The sequence below is a fragment of the Triticum dicoccoides genome, chromosome 2B (assembly GCF_002162155.2).
Source record: "Triticum dicoccoides isolate Atlit2015 ecotype Zavitan chromosome 2B, WEW_v2.0, whole genome shotgun sequence".
NCBI classification, from domain to species: domain Eukaryota; kingdom Viridiplantae; phylum Streptophyta; class Magnoliopsida; order Poales; family Poaceae; genus Triticum; species Triticum dicoccoides.
Genome location: NC_041383.1, coordinates 373,492,710 through 373,503,408, shown reverse-complemented (window position 1 = coordinate 373,503,408; position 10,699 = coordinate 373,492,710).

The following is a 10,699-nucleotide window of genomic DNA, read 5'->3' as shown; positions in this document are numbered from 1 at the left end:
CTTGCTTGAGGAGTTGTAGCTTCTTGAAGAGATCGCGGTTGTAGTAGGTTGGTACAAAGCGTGCCCGCATGACATCCTTCATTTGAGCCCAAGTGGTGATTGGTGGTTCACCTCTTGCTTGACGGCATTCAAGTACTTGTTCCCACCATATGAGCACATAATCTTGGAACTCAAGTGATGCCATAGCGATCTTATTCTCTTCCTCATAGTTGTGCAAGCGTAAAATTTTGTCGACTTTCAATGCCCATGAGAGGTACTCTTCCGGATCATTGCTTCCATTGAACTTGGGCATTGTGAACTTGAGCTTTCCATAGCGTTGTTCTTCATTGTGTTGTTGGCGATGGTGATGATGACGTCCTTGACGTGGAGGATAGTCATCCTCATGTTGCTCTTGGCGCGGGGGAAGTCCATGATCAACTTGCTCTTGTTGAACTTGAGGTTGAGGTGGATCTTGACGAGCTTGTGGAGGACCTTGTGTAGCTTGACGTTGCACACGCGTTTGGTAGTTCCTCTCTTGGATTTCTTCTCGAAGGGCTTCCTCTTGATTGCGCCGCTCGTGATTGCGGTTGGCAATGGCTCGGCTCGAATCTCGAAGGGCACGTTGCGCCTCAAGAGCTTGCGCTTCACGTTGTTGTTGTTGAAGACGTTGAGCTTCAGCATCTTGTTCCTCTTGGTGTAAACATGCTCGTTCTTCCTCTTGGCGCCTTAGTCGTTGCCTTTCTTGAGCTTGAGCAAAAATGACTTGGTTTTATTGAGGACGAGGGATTTGCTCGTTGACTTGTTCTTGTGAATGCTTGTCCTGTAGCGGGTTCCGAGATGCATGCCGGTCTTGATGCGCAGCTCGACGAAGAGTGTTCGATGACGGTGTACTTGTGTCGGAGAAGGTGTCGTCGGAGTGTCGACTTGAGCGGCTCCGTCTTGAGGATGAAGAAGTGGAAGGACGCCGGTTCCTCATCAAGGCGCGGATCTCATCCATTCTTGCATCATTCTCTTGCTTTTGAGCGTCGAATTTGTTGTCGAAGTAGTCCCTCATTGCTTGTTGCTCTTGGTGCAATGCCTTTTGAGTTACAAATAGGTGGTTCTTGGTGACGAATGATGACATGTCATCGTCGTTCTCGATGAGAGGTGGAGTGGTAGAAGAACTTGGCCTATCCATCATTTCAATAAAATGTAAGTGGTAGAAGGAAAAGAACATGTACCAAATGTACCTTGACCGAAGTTGAAGGTGAATCAAGTTCACTCAAATGCGGACAATGAAATAGCACTGTTGGTACCAATTCTTGTCGGTTCTCACACCTACACACGTAAAAGCTTATGGTGGAGCTTGGTTAGGATGGTGGCACAAAATTTGATGCAATAGTAAGTGAGCTTCAATAATGTTGGAAAAGATTCACAAATTTGCAAATGCAACAAGTAGACCAAGCTAGTATGGGTACACGGAAACAAACACGCAAATAGATAAATGGGATTGTGCAATCCAAAATTGAGCCAAAATGTGGAAACCACGAAATGCTATTGTTGCACAATACTAGAGAGACGCTAGCACGATTGCAAAATAGGCGGATAGGCAAACTTGTGCACAACCTACTAGGCAAAAATGCAATGATCTCTATCCCAAGTATGCTATATGTATGATATTTCGGTGCTATGATCCAAGATGATCGGATATGACAATCTTAATGTTGTATGATGCTATGGTTCTTGCTCATAAGCTCTTTGCTTATCTTTCCTCTTTGCTTAAAAGCTTGGGTGGCTCTTTTACTTTTGAGCTCTTTTCTCATGCAAAACTCACGAACCAAGGTAGCAATTGTGTATGCGATGACAACTTTGTGACACACAAGTTGATCTCAAGATATGCACCACTATGGTATGATATGTATGCTATGGTGTATGATCACTAATGTGCACAAGTCGCGTTGCCTGCAATACTCAACGGCTAGTCTCGATGGGTAAGCTACGCAAAATGAGGCAATGTGGGTTATCAATGCAATTGCAATTTATGACAAAGATGTCGTCGAAGTTACCGTCCTTGCGATGATGAGACCCTCGAGAAGTTGAGCCGTGGTGTTGATGAAGTCGAACCGTACCTAGATAGCCGAAACACAAAAGGATACGGGAGCCACAACTCAAAATCTCAAGTACCAAAATGTGTCAAAATCGTCATAGGAGGTGTCATGGAAGATGTAGGTGTATGTTGGTTTGGAAAATGTGGTGGAATGTGGGGGGTTATGGTGGTGGTCAGACTGACAAAATTCAGTTTCGTCAGGGTTTCACGGACGTCCGGGCTTTTGCAGTCGTCCGGTCATCGTCGGACGTCCGACCTTTTCCGGTCGTTCGGAGCCTGGGCGAAAATCGGGCTCGTGATGAGCTGCGAGATTTCAGGGAAGAAGGAGATGGTGAGGTCGAAATCGAGTGATTTGGCGGATGGAAAAGGGTGGGGAGGGTGGGGAAAGCTAGATCCACACGCAGCAACACAAATCCATGGACCAAATCCAACAAAATCTCAACTCACGAACAAATTACAAAAAAAAAATTGGGGCTATTTTTGGTGGGGAATTTTCGGAATTAGGACGAAAACAACAAAATCAAGCTAGAAAACACGGGGTAGGGGCTCCAAAAACGTGATCAACGTGGCTCATGATACCAAGATGATGTAGGGTGGAACCCTATGTGGACGATCTTTCACGTTTGGAGTGGATCCTACGGGGAATCACGAAGAACACACAGAAGCAAAAAAGGGAAACACAGGGAAAATGAGGGAGAGAAACACTAAACCGACATAGAATCAATCACACGAGTGCTAGATCACCGACAACATAGAGTGACATAAGATCCACAATCAACCAAGGTAAGGATACAAAGGAACGGTTCTTCTCCGTACGGAGGTCTTGATGGTCTTCCCTAGAAAGGGGTCTTGAATCCGCTTGGGGGATCTTCTCCGAAGAGGTCCTGAGCTCCGAGGAGAAGTAGCCAAGTGGATGAGCAAGGCTCTCACACAAAATATGAGCTAAACCTATGCTACCCGTACCAGGAGGTGGGGGCGTCCTATTTATAGTCTTAGTGCAAATGGAAGTCAAAGCGAAGGGGTACAAGGGCTCCAGCCCGCATGCGCGGTCACTCAGGTGTTGGTCGTCCGGAAAGCGTCGGACATCCGGAGGCTCGGGATGGTCCCGACATCCGGTCGGGCTCGGGCGTCCGTAGAATCAGCTCTGTCGTGGGCGCGTCGGACGTCCGGAGGGGGTCGGTCGTCTGGAGCTTCATGACGGTTTGAACGTCTGGAAGTCGTCGGTCGTCCGTAGATTCGGTTCGGGCGTGCATCGGTCGGACGTCCGGTGGTCTCGGTCGTCCGTAGATTCGGTTCGGGTGCCCAGCTGTCGGACGTCCAGAGGGCGTCGGTCGTCCGTGGCCTTGGAGTCGTCAGACGTCCGGGCTTGGTCGGACGTCCGATGCCTGTAGCTTCAGCAGCATCTCTTCTTCTTCTTCAACATGCTTGGGGTCCTCGCCGTCTTGGCTCTTGCAAGTAGTTGATCCTTGGCTCACCTCCATGTACCTGATTACACATAGAGTCTCCAAATGAGGTAGTAGCCATGTCTCGTGAGTAGGAAGAGGGAGTTCGGAGAGGAGCGAGTTCGCCTTATCTTCGATAGCCTTAGCTCGGGCTCTTGTCATGGGTCCAAGTGGTGTTGAGGGAGATGTAGGCACGTCCATGGGGATGAGCGAGGGATGCTCCGCATCATGAGGACTTACCGGAATTTTTATATGTTGTTTCTGGCCTCATTTAAACTTGCTTTGATGTGATGTTCTTGTTTGCATCATCTCTTGCCATGAGTAGCATCATATAGCTTTTGTCATCCATCATACTTGGTTGAGCATCATGCCATGTTTATGTGTTGTGTGTTTACCATGTTGTTTGCTTCTTTCCGGTTGCGCTTCTTCTTGATAGTTCCTGTTTCACTGCGATCGTGAGGATTCGTTCGACTATGCTTGGTTCGTCTACGCTCGTTCATCTTCTTCATGGAATCGAGCTTCTTCCTAGCGGGATTTCAGGCAAGATGACCGTTACCCTTGATCTCACTATATCATTGCTATGCTAGTTGTCTCGATGCTATCGCTATGTCGCGCTTCCTACCACTTGTTTATCAAGCCTCCCATATTGCCATGATAGCCTCTAAACTTTTTCACCATCCCAGCAAACCGTTGTTTGGCTATGTTACCACTTTGCTCAGGCCCTCTTATAGCGTTGCTAGTTCCAGGTGCAGTTACAGGTCGTTCCATGTTGGGACATGGATATCATGGATATCTTGGGATATCACAATATCTCTTATTTAATTAATGCACATATATACTTGGTAAAGGGTGGAAGGCTCGGCCTTATGCCTGGTGTTTTGTTCCACTCTTGCCACCCTAGTTTCTGTCATACCGGTGTTATGTTCCTTGATTTTGCGTCCCTAACATGATGAGGGTTTATGGGCCCCTCTTGACAGTTCGCTTTGAATAAAACTCTTCCAGCAAGGCCCAACATTGGTTTTACCATTTGCCCAACATAATAACTAAACTTGATATTAAATTTGATGCATAGGGAGTTAGCGCTACCTGAGGAGTAATTCTACATAATACATGGGGGCCAGTGTTGCCGGCGCTGGTCCAAACTAGAGCACTGTGCGGGGCCGCCCTAGGGTAACCTGGGTTATTTTGGCACCTATACGCGTAGCTCATCCGTCGTGGCCTGAGACAAGATATGCACGGCTACTATCAGGGTGTCGGCACGTCAGGAGGTCTTGCTAGATTAGTTTTACCATTGTCGAAATGTCTTGTGCACCGGGATCCCGAGTCTGGTCGGATGTCCCACGATGGAGGATTGTCTCCGCGGATCGTGAGCTTGTCATGGGCTAAGTTGGGACACCCCTGCAGGGTTTAAACTTTTGAGAGTCATGCCCGCAGTTATGTGGTAGATGGGAATTTTTAATGTCCAGCTGTAGAAAACTTGATAGCAGACCCGAATTAAAATATACCAACCGCGTGTGCAACCGTGATGGTCTCTTTTTGGCTGAGTTCGAGAAGAGAACACTGTGGGGTTATGTTTGAACGTAAGTAGTTCAAGATCACTTCTTTATCATCACTAGTTTGCGACTGTTGCGTAGCTTCTCATCTTATTCTTGTACTCGTAAGTTAGCCACCATACAATGCTTAGTAGCTTGCTGCAACCTCACCACTTATCCATTCCATTCCCATTAAGCTTTGCTAGTCTTGATACCCATGGTAATGGGATTGCTGAGTCCTCGTGGCTCACAGATCACTACAACAACAGTTGCAGGTACAGGTAATGCGATGATCTGACATGAGAGTGATGTATGCTTGTCTTGGAGTTCTTCTGCTTCTTCTTTGTTTAGGGGATAGGTTCTTGGTCGGCAGCCTGGGCTAGCAAGGTGGATGTCGTTTGAGTTTCTGTTTGTGTTTCATCTGTAGTCGGATGTTGCTCTTATGTATGATGTTGTTGTATTCATGTGGCATTGTATGCCTTTTGTATGTATCCCCATCTATTATGTATTGCTATGATGTAATGATATCCACCTTGCAAAAGTGTTTCAATATGCGACTCTATCCTTGGTGGGACCTTCGAGTTCCTCTCGGATAGGATCGCATATTGGGCGTGACAAGTTGGTACCAAAGCCTTGACCGACCACAGGACGCCCCTTGTTTGTTCGTAGTTTGGTCGTTGTCGAGTCTAGAAGAAAACCATTTTTCTGAATGTAGTTATATCGGAGAGTAGGAATTCTTTTACTCCTCAGCCCCTTCGTCGCTCTGGTGAGGAATCTTGATGTAGGTGTTTTGACGTACTCCTCTTCCCCTTGAAATTTTCAAAGGATCACGCAGTTAGTTTTCGTTCGTTGTGTTGTTTTGACGTACTCCTCTTCCCATGTACTTCTCTTCGAGCTGATTTGATCCTTCTTCATCTTTGCAAGATCAATCCTCAGTTCTTTCTCAACATCGTTGTTTCCCTGTCCTCAGTTGTCTTCAAATCTAGTGTGGTTGTAGGAATTTTCTTCCCTACTATTTCTCCAACCATTTACATCTGCATGAGATTGTGTTTGTTCGCCGGAAAGCACCCTGTGATTGTAAAGAAGATTTGTCCATGTGTTAATGTCATTAGTATTAAGCATGGGTAGATATAGTATTTAGGCCCAAACCACATTGCAAAACTATGATAAAAAAGATGAAAAATAAGCATAGATAGTAGGCAGACAAACAAAAACTTTTCATATATGTAAAAAATATTTCACATTTTATAGCACGAGATTATCTGATGTCCGGTCTTTCTCCAATGAGCCATAGGTAGCCCATCAGTCCGGCTGAAAGTGCAACTAATCCCCGGGTAGTTTTGGTAACTCATAACAACATATAGCTCATTGAACTAATATCCATTCAAGTTGATTGTTTCAGAAAGTTAAATGATTGGTAATGGCATGGACTAAAGATGTGGACCCCTCAAATGCTAAGGACAAACATTGACAAAAGCTCAAGACTCTACATTTCTATTTTAGTGATCCAAGATCACATTGAGTCCATAGGAAAAGCCAGTACTATTAAAAGGGGATGAGGTGTTGCTTAATGGTCTACTTGCTCAAAATGCTTAGTGATATGCTCCAAAGCCTTCAACCACTTTCTCAAATCCAAATATGTCCTAAACCGAAAGTCAAACTTGGCCCCACAGATTTGATCCGTCCGACGCCACCGAATTCTTTTGACATAGCCATAGCCAGAAACCCTAATCAGTTCGATCTCACCGATAGGGATTTCGATCTCACCGAGACGGGGTTGCAAACTCTCTGTTTCCATTTGTAACATTTTGGTCTCACCGAAATGAGCGAACGATCCCACCGAGTTCGCAATGCAAACTCTCTATTTTCCTTTGGTAACATTTTGGTATCACTGAAAGCAGCGATCGGTCCCACCGAGTTTGCCTGACCAACTCTCTGCTGAAATCGGTCTTACCGAGTTCATGCAATCAGTCACACCAAGATGAGATTTTGCCCTAACACTAGCGGATCGGTCCCACCTAGTTGACCATGTCGGTCCCACCGAAAATCCTAACGTTCACATTTTGAACTGAATCGCTCTCACCGAGTTCACCTATTCGGTCTGACCGAGTTGGATCAAATGTGTGTAACGGTTAGATTTTGTGTGGTGGCTATATATACTCCTCCACCCCCGTCTCTATTCAAGAGAGAGCCATCAGAACGTGCCTACACTTCCACTACTCATTTTCTGAGAGAGAACCACCTACTCATGTGTTGAGACCAAGACATTCCAATCCAACCACAAGAATCTTGATCTCTAGCCTTCCCCAAGTTGCTTTCCACTCAAATCTTCTTTCCAGCATAGCCAAATCTGTGTGAGAGAGTTGAGTGTTTGGGGGACTATCATTTGAAGCACAAGAGCAAGGAGTTCATCATCAACACACCATCTATTACCTTTTGGAGAGTGGTGTCTCCTAGATTGGTTAGGTGTCACTTGGGAGCCTCCATCAAGATTGTGGAGTTGAACCAAGGAGTTTGTAAGGGCAAGGAGATCGCCTAATTTGTGAAGATCTACCCAAGTGAGGCAAGTCCTTCATGGGCGATGGCCATGGCGACATAGACAAGGTTGCTTCTTCGTGGACTCTTCGTGGATGGAGCCCTCCGTGGACTCATGCAGCCATTACCCTTCGTGGGTTGAAGTCTCCATCAACATGGACGTATGATAGCACCACCTATCGGAACCGCGCCAAAAATCTCCGTGTCTACATTGCATTTGCCTTCTCCAAATCCTTCCCTTTACCTTCATATGCAATTGCATTTGCCTTCTCCAAATCCTTCCCTTTACCTTCATATGCAATGTTTTACATTCCGCTGCTATACTCTTAGAATTGCATGTGTAGGTTGATTGCTTGATGATGACCCACAAGTATAGGGGATCTATCGTAGTCCTTTCGATAAGTAAGAGTGTCAAGCCCAACAAGGAGCAGAAGGAAATGACTAGTAGTTTTCAGTAAGGTATTCTCTGCAAGCACTGAAATTACCGGTAACATATAGTTTTGTGATAAGGTAATTCATAACGGGTAAGAAGTAAGAAAGTAACTAAGGTGCAACAAGGTGGCCCAATCCTTTTTGTAGCAAAGGACAAGCCTGGATAAACTCTTATATAAAGCAAAGCGCTCCCAAGGACACATGGGAATTATCGTCAAGCTAGTTTTCATCATGCTCATATGATTCGCGTTCGTTACTTTGATAATTTGATATGTGGGTGGACCAGTGCTTGGGTACTACCCTTTCTTGGACAAACATCCCACTTATGATTAACGCCCCTCGCAAGCATCCGCAACTACGAAAGAAGCATTAAGGTAAACCTAACTATAGCATGAAACATATGGATCCAAATCAACCCCTTACGAAGCAACGCATAAACTAGGGTTTAAGCTTCTATCACTCTAGCAACCCATCATCTACTTATTACTTCCCAATGCCTTCCCCTAGGCCCAAACAATGGTGAAGTGTCATGTAGTCAATGTTCACATAACACCACTAGAGGAGAGGCAACATACATCTCATCAAAATATCGAACGAATACCGAATTCACATGACTACTTATAACAAGACCTCTCCCATGCCCTCAGGAATAAATGTAAATACTCACAAATCATATTCATGTTCATAATCAGAGGGGTATTAATATGCATAAAGGATATTAACATATGATCTTCCACCGAATAAACCAACTAGCATCAACTACAAGGAGTAATCAACACTACTAGCAACCCACATGCACCAATATGAGGTTTTGAGATAAAGATCGGATACAAGAGATGAACTAGGGTTTGAGAGGAGATGGTGCTGGTGAAGATGTTGATGGAGATTGACCCCCTCTTGATGAGAGGATCGATGGTGATGACGATGGCGATGATTTCCCCCTCCCGGAGGGATGTTTCCCCAGCAGAAGAGCTCCGCCGGAGCCCTGGATTGGTTCCACCAAGGTTCCGCCTTGAGACGCTGGCGCTTCGTCCCAAAAGCTTCCTTATGATTTTTTCCAGGGCAAAAGACACCATATAGCAGTAGATGGGCATAGGGGGCCTGCCAGGTGGCCCCCCTCTGGTGCTTTCTTCGCCCAATATTTTTAATATATTCCAAAACTGACTTTCGTGGAGTTTCAGGACTTTTGGAGTTGTGCAGAATAGGTCTCTAATATTTGCTCCTTTTCCAGCCTAGAATTCCAGCTACCGGCATTCCCCCTCTTCATGTAAACCTTGTAAAATAAGAGATAAAAGGCATAAGTATGGTGACATAATGTGTAGTAACAGCCCATCATGCAATAAATATTGATATAAAAGCATGATGCAAAATGGACGTATCAACTCCCCCAAGCTTAGACCTCGCTTGTCCTCAAGCGGAAGCCGATATCGAAAAATATGTCCACATGCTTAGAGATAGAGGTGTCAATAAAATAAAATACGGACATGAAGGCATCATGATCATTCTTAGAACAACAACATATATATCGTCATATGATTTCTTATGCTTAAGTAACAATCTATTCACAATGTAAAGTATGAATCAGAAACTTCATTGAAAACTAGCAAATTGTAATTTGAGTCATTGAAGCAATTGCAATTTATCATAACATCGAAAAGAGTCAATATAAGAGCTTTTCAGCAAGTCCACATACTCAACTATCATTTAGTCTTTCACAATTGCTAACACTCACGCGATATTTATGGGTACGAAGTTTTAATCGGACATAGAGAAAGATAGGGGCTTATATTTTCGCCTCCCAACCTTTTACCTCAAGGGTAATGTCAACAATAATACTTTATGAGAACCTACATCCGAGTGGATATATATCTCAGGATCTTTCCAACACATAGTGCTTGCCAAAGGATAAAGTGTAAAAAGGAAAGGTGAAGATCACCACGACTCTTGTATAAGGGTAGAAGGTAAAAATAAAAGATAGGCCCTTCACAGAGGGAAGCAGAGGTTGTCATGCACTTTTATGGTTGGATGCACAAAATCTTGATGCAAAAGAACATCACTTTATATTGCCACTTGTGATAGGGACCTTTATTATGCAGTTCGTTGCTTTTATTTCTTCCATATCACAAGCTCGTATAAAGCTTATTTTCTTCACACTAATAAGTCATACATATTTAGGAACATTTTTTATTGCTTGCACCGATGAGAACTTACTTGAAGGATCTTACTCAATCCATAGGTAGGTATGGTGGACTCTCATGGCAAAACTGGTTTTAGGGGTGTTTGGAAGCACAAGTAGTATCTTTACTTGGTGCAAATAATTTGGCTAGCTTGAGGGGGAAAGGCAAGCTCAACATGTTGGATGATCCATGGCATATAGCTTTTCGGATATAAGAAAACATAATCCATTACGTTGTCTTCCTTGTCCAACATCAACTTTTTAGCATGTCATATTTTAATGAGTGCTCACAACCATAAGAGATGTCCAAGATAGTATATTTATATGTGAAAACCTCTCTTTCTTTATTACTTCCTATTAATTGCAACGATGACCAAAACTATGTTTGTCAACTCTCAACAACTTTTATTCATCATAATATTTATATGTGAAGTCATTACTCTCCATAAGATCAATATGATTCTTTTTATTTCTTTTTATTCTTTCTTTTTCTTTTATTCCCTCAAGATCATAGCAA